The sequence below is a fragment of the Urocitellus parryii genome, chromosome 4 (assembly GCF_045843805.1).
Source record: "Urocitellus parryii isolate mUroPar1 chromosome 4, mUroPar1.hap1, whole genome shotgun sequence".
NCBI classification, from domain to species: domain Eukaryota; kingdom Metazoa; phylum Chordata; class Mammalia; order Rodentia; family Sciuridae; genus Urocitellus; species Urocitellus parryii.
In genome coordinates, this window is record NC_135534.1 from 100,662,749 (window position 1) to 100,669,600 (window position 6,852).

Here is a 6,852-nt window from a genome sequence, read left to right on the forward strand (position 1 = left end):
AGCAACCATTTTTAATAAGTGACCCAAAGACTTGATCAGCTTGCCACCATTTTTTAGACCTAGGTTAAAAGTTCCTCAATGATCCAGGCAGCCCCTGCACTGCAGATCACCTTGGTAGAGCAAGTACCACATCATGGTACATGGTGAGGGCTGATCTGTGTCTATTCTTCAGCTGGGGGCAGAGCCTTAAGAGTAGAGACCAGAATAGGTTTTCATCTTTATAACCTCAAATGCACAATGTATGGCATGTGTTAGTGCTCAGTAAAGGTCTGTTGAATCAATCAACACATGTAGATGCCAATTGGTTTCATTCCCTCCCCTAACCCCTTTTTTTATTTTTATTTTATGTTTTTCTGGTGGTGCTGGGGATTGAACTCATGCTAGGCAAGTGCTCTACAACTGAGTTACATCCCCAGCCCTTAGATCAGAATCTTGTCATCCTTGACCTTCTACACAACCTTAGACTTCCCTTCTATCTCCCATGCTACTGTCCTTCATGTGGCTACCAGTTTTCCTCCTTAAACACAAGTCAAACCAAGCCACTCTTTTTTTATATAAACCTTCACTGACTCCCTATTACTATTGAGGATCAAACTCAAATTCTTCAAGCTAATTATCCAATGTGCCAAAGTTTGGGATTGGATCCAATCCCAAAACTAATCCTTTTGGGTTCATGTTTCACTATATACTTTCTTCTCTGTGTCCTATTTTGCAACTACAATTAAAGCCCTAGTGTATCTTCAAGTAAACCACCTACTCCCACATCTTTGGGCCATGCTCTCAGCCTAGAATGTTCTTCCCTAATGTTTCTTTAATGAGAAAACTATTGATGCTTCAAGATACAACTCAACTGCCAACCTACCTCAAAACTTTGCTCCAAATGCCCCAAATTCAGAATTAATGGCTTTAGTTTGTATAGATATATTTGAGAACTTGACCAGCAACTTGTACACCATAATCCTCAAAACAAAAAAATAGCCTCTTTCTATCCCTGTGCCACAATCTCCCTGTAACCACAGCATGGCAGCAAGAGAGAGAAGGACAAACAAGTGGCACTCTCTTCTCCATGCAGAAGCAAGCATTCCCAGAAGCGAGCACAACACTTCCCTTGTGCAAATATTCAGACAACAAAGAACCCAAGCTGTATTCTAGGAAATAATTTCTAAACCTATAAAGAACCATCCATTGTTTCTGGACTATTTTGCAGGCTCAGAGATAAAATGTAAAGTTTATAATTTACATACTATAAATTATCTCCCCACCCCTGCCAATTTCTTATTATTTAAAGTAGTTTTTCACTTTGTTTAAAAGTAATTTACTTTGGGAACCAGTCAATTTTTTGCCTAAAATCTTAAACTTATTAAGAGAAGTAAGCCAAGTCCAAAAAATCAAAGGCCAAATGTTCTCTTTGATAAGTGGATGCTGATCCACAATGGAGGGTGAAGTATGGAAAAAATGGAGGAAACTTTGGGTAAAAGGGAGGGAGGGTTGGGGAAGGGATATGGGGGCAGGAAAGATGGTAGAATGAGATGGACATCATTACCTTAGGTACATGTATAACTGCACATATGGGGCAACGCTACATCATGTACAACCAAAGAAATGAAAAGTTGTGCTGTAATTATGTACAATGAAACAAAATGTGTTCTGCTGTCATATATACCTAATTAAAATTAATTTTTAAAACTTAAATTTATGAAGTAAATACTCAGTTGAATACAGACCAAGAACAAAACATTAAGACACAAAGGAGCAGCAAAAAGTACTAATCACATGGGGTTGATTAAAATAAATTCCTAAACTTCTGCTCTAGGTCAGTAAAAGCTGTCTAACATTTTAAATCAATGCTTAATGACTAACTTGAGTAAAAACCCTTTGTGACTCAGAGAAAAAAAATTCCCTTTCTCCATGTACAACTTCTTTGATACCCACTTTTTCCCTTCTCTGGTCTTTTCTCTCTCCTCCAAGACTGGCTTTCATCTAGCATCCCAGGTCTTATGGATGCTGATTGCACAGAGTGCAGGGCAGGGCACTGTACAAAGTACTCTTGGAATTCACAGTCTTAACTCAGGATACACACAAGCAAAACACAGAAACAACAAAATACCCCAATAATATGTCATATGGTAAATACAACATAAACAAAATCATAATTTTCTTCATTTTTATACTAGCTTGAGCAGAGATGGCTCCTTTGAAGTTAGTTTGGTGTTCACGGTCATCCTAAAAGGTAAGCTAACTAGAGGTTTCTATAACCATTTGATTAGCATCCATACCAAGAGCAGAGGGGCTGATTTGCCTAAGTTGACACTAATCTGTAAATGACAAATGTACAGTGTTCTGACTGCACATCTAGAGTTCTCACACCCTCTCTAGGACTCACCCCCACAGGCCTGAAAGAAGGATGAAAGATTTATAAGGGCAATGTTCCCAGGAACAAGAAAATGTAAGACTAGGATTTAGCAGGACACAGGGAGAGGTTTGAAAAACCATACCCATCTGGATGTGTTGGGTGCAAGAAGCTGGCAAATCCAGTGCATGGGCCGTGGAGATTTTGTGGTGAAGGGGATTCTCAGGAGCATTTTAAATTTGGGCAGAGCTGAGCTCATAAGTGCAAGATGAGGAAAGGGGTGTGAAGTGCAAAGCCTTGCCTTTTACTCTGGGTTCTTTGATTTTGTAACAGGCATCCAGAATAGAAAATTCTAAATACCTCTTCAGTTTCCCTCTTTTCCTGCCAGAACAGGAACAAAGTTCCCAGGCCTCGAGCTACATCAGGAATGTCTGGAATCAAGATGTGCTCTGCTCTCTGCCAGTCCATGAATCAGTTACGAGGCAGCTGTTCCAGTAACTTGGCTAATTAAATTAGAGTCCACTGAACGCTCTATTGACCTGAAGCTCACTCCAGTGAGCAGGCCCACTTTGAAGGTGACTATATTCACAGCTGTTTGTTAACAGATTAAATATAATGGACAGACAAATAAGGTGCTATAGGAAAATGTCTGTCGATGTAAACAAGGTGTCTAAAGCACAGCTGTTAGAGTGACTTGTAGGAGACTTTTGTTTGGTGTCTGGAGTTGAGTTGTACCTCCTACCCTGCCAATTCATAAGTTAAAGTCCTAACTCCAATACCTCAAATTCAACCTTTTTTGGAGATAAGATCTTTACAGAAGTGATCAAGTTTAAAAAGATCATTTTGATGGGCCTTAATCCAATGTGATTTATAAAAAGGAGAAATTTAGACACAGATACACACAAAGGGAAGACCATGTGGAAAGAGAGAGGGAGATCATTCATAAGCCAAGAAGCAGCATCTGGAACACATCCTTCCCTCAGAGCCTCCAGAAGGAATCAAACTTGCAGACCTTGATTTTGACCTTGTAGCCTCCAGAACTATGAAACAATACTTTGTTTTTAAGCCACCTGACCTGTAATATTTTGTTATAGCAGCCTAAACATTTAGAGACATGAAAGGCAGAAAGACACCTGCATGAGGAGAACTTTTCATAAGAACACCAAAAAGAGCATCAGTTCTGAAGCAAACAAACCTGGGTTAGGACCCTGACTTTGCCATTACCTGTAATTTGTCTTCAATCAAGACACTTAACCTCTCTGTACCTTGCTTACTCATCTATTAAACATGAACAATGATATCACCTCACAGGGTTATTGTTAGGATTAAGTAAGAAAACATAGTCTTTGGCTTATACAGGCCCAGGTCCCCCACAGTCTATCAGCAAGCAGTCACCAATGTAAATTCTAACTACCTATCAAATACCACTGATAAGAAGTATAAGCACTGTAACCTGATATTGCAACACCCTCTATGCTTCCATTCAGCTCTTTCTGCTCCACTTAGTTCATCACATATTTGATCTTTTCCTCTATCTCTGACTACAGACCTCAGCTTTATGCTCAGAAATCCCTCTCCTTCATTTCCCTTGCTGGACTTGGGCCAGAAGGGAGCTCTTTTAGCAGGCCCTAGGCCTGCCTCACACCACCTCACTCTCATGCTCACTCCTCTGGACAACCTAATACCGCCTTCAAGGAAAAAAAAAAAAAAAATTACTTGTGTTTTTATTGCCTGGTTTAAAAAGTAAATAAATGTTAGTTAAACCCTCCCAAATCTACTAAAGAAAATAATCACAATCATAATAAAACCAAATAGAACCCCCCTCCACTAAAAGTAATAATAGTTATCATATAATAGAGCCCCATTGGACCAGAAATATTGATAAATTGCCTGTTCTAATTAACTGCCCATTCCATTTTACAAGTTACCCTATCAAAACTGAACAGAAACTTTCAAAGAATTAGAATCTAAACCAAACATATCAAATACCAAATGCACTGGTGGTTACTGGTTCAAAAGTTTTGCAGATTTGGCAGTGTTTCAGAGACACTGTCAGAGCCTCGATTACTGATGAAGGATTCTAAAAACAAGAAGTAGAGGTAATTTTTGCCACCAAATGGCATGAATTGAAAACAAGTTTTATATGTGTATAAAAACACAAATATCCATATAGCCAAGAAAAGTTCTTCTGGGACCCTAAATCAAATGCTTCTTATGGTAGAGGAGTCACTGGTTACTTAGGAGGAGGCTACTCCAGTTCATACTGCAAAGGGACCACCTCCCTTCTTCTCCTTTGGGCTGCATCACTCATACATTCTGTGGAGTTGACCTGACATCACTTCTAAGTGTTAAGCTTTTCCACTCAGCATTAATGCTTTTCCACAAGAAGCATTAAACACTATTCCTGCCTTCAAAGGAGGCAATTTAGTTGGAAAACTGTCTAATGTTACAGAATTCTAAATTATGTACATTGATTTTGAAGTGCTTAACACTAAAAATAGATATTCTATGATCATTACCCTTGCTGCATGTTGTACACAGATTACCAAATTTACTCTTCTCATATATTGGGTCATGGTATTATCCCCATTTTATAAATGAGAATTTTGAGTGTTAAGAGAGAAGTTTAACTATCCCAGGACCATAAAACTAAGTAAACATAGACTTGGGCTTGAAACCCACAGCCCACACAGACACTACTGCTCCAATACTACCTTTTCTACCCTTCTTACCTAAGTCCCTGTTGACTAATAGGCCACAGCTGAAGTCCTGCAAAGGATCAAACATGCTCCCTTCTATCCTATTTTCTCCTTCTCTTTTTATCCCCGTACTCTATCCATAGTTCTTACCCATCTCTCCTGAGATACAAAGAGATTTTAAAAACAGAATAAAGGCTTCTCTGGTGCCCTTTTCTTCTATTTTGAAACTAACTTCAGGGAAAAGCAAAAAAGGTGGCACTTGCTTTTGTAGGTTCATTGGAAGAATACTATTACTCTCAATGAGAGTGTGCTGCCTTTAGATCTGTTTCTCTTCTAACTAACCTCCTCTTCGCTTTTGCTGCTTTGCTGATAGAAAATAGTAAAAAGACAAACAGAACCCAGAAAGTTAATATTCTGTTGAATTCTCAAAAATCCCCAGTTAAATTCTCATAGTTGTTGATAAAGTGAAACAACAGGCACTTGGGTTAAAGAGAAACAGAGAAAAAAAATCAGAAGTACAACTGCCACATGTATATTCCACAGTACTATCCAGGCAAATGAAAGAGATGGCTGATATTTTTCTAACATGAACAATAAGTTGACACAAGAATGTAGGGGATCAGGTCTCCATAAGTCTGCTGAATATCAGAATTTCCTATATTTTTTCTAATTGCCTTACACTTAAAAATCTAGTTGCCTCTGATTTTCATAAAGTTAAATATTCAAAGAAAAGAACTTTTGGACTGGGGTTGTGGCTCAGAGATAGAGCACTCACCTAGCATGCATGAGGCACTGGGTTTAATCCTCAGCACCACATAAAAATAAAATAAAGATATTGTGTCCACCTACAACTAAAAAATAAATATTAAAAAAAGAAAGGATCTTTTTATCCAAAACATCAGCTAGAAAGAACAATTGGTAGTTTCACAATAGAATAAAAAAGAAATGGTATAGTCTAGGCACAGGCCCTGGTTTTAGGAAAAGTGTATTTCAAAGTGCACAGAAAAATACCAGAAATTATCTCATGGCTGTACCCTTTAAAATAAAGACATTATACTACTGTGGATAAAAAGGAATGTGGGGAGAGGGGCTTTCAAGATGAAAAACTTAACCTTATAATAAAATGATGACATAGTTTTTTTTAAAGTACAGTTGTACAGCTGCAGATGGAAACCAGCAATAAATTCTATAACAAAAATCAAACCCCCCAATCTCAAAAAAAAAAAAAAAAAACTTAACAGGCCATTCATAAGCAAAACTGTAAAAATAGTTTCAATATGGAAAAAATAATATCAGGGAGGTCAAAGCCTAGAATGTGCTGATATTTATAAAAACATTATTTCAAGAAACTTTATGAGGGGAAGGGATTTGATCAGTGAGGGGAAAAAAAGGGAAAAGAAAAGGGTTAACTGAAGCAAATAATTGGGGAAGAGGTCAGTTGTTTTTAAGGTATATAATACTTAATACTCAATATTCAGGGAATGGGAATGGAATTGACATAGGGTAAGCCTGAAGGGAGAACTGAGAAAGAAAGGGATACAGGAAGCTCCTGGGTATAGAAGTGAGGAGAAACACCAGAGATAATAATAAACAAAGTTCAGAGACTACAGAATGAGCTCAAGTCTGAAATACACTATATGACACTTGCTTCCGTGATCTAATGTGTTTACTTCTCTCCCCTCTTACCTCCTACTCACTCCCTTACTCTCCACTATTCTGAGCTCACAAGTATACCACCCATCTTAAAGCCTTTGCAAGGCAGGCTTAATTGTCTCCAATATCCACATGGCTAGCTAACCTTCT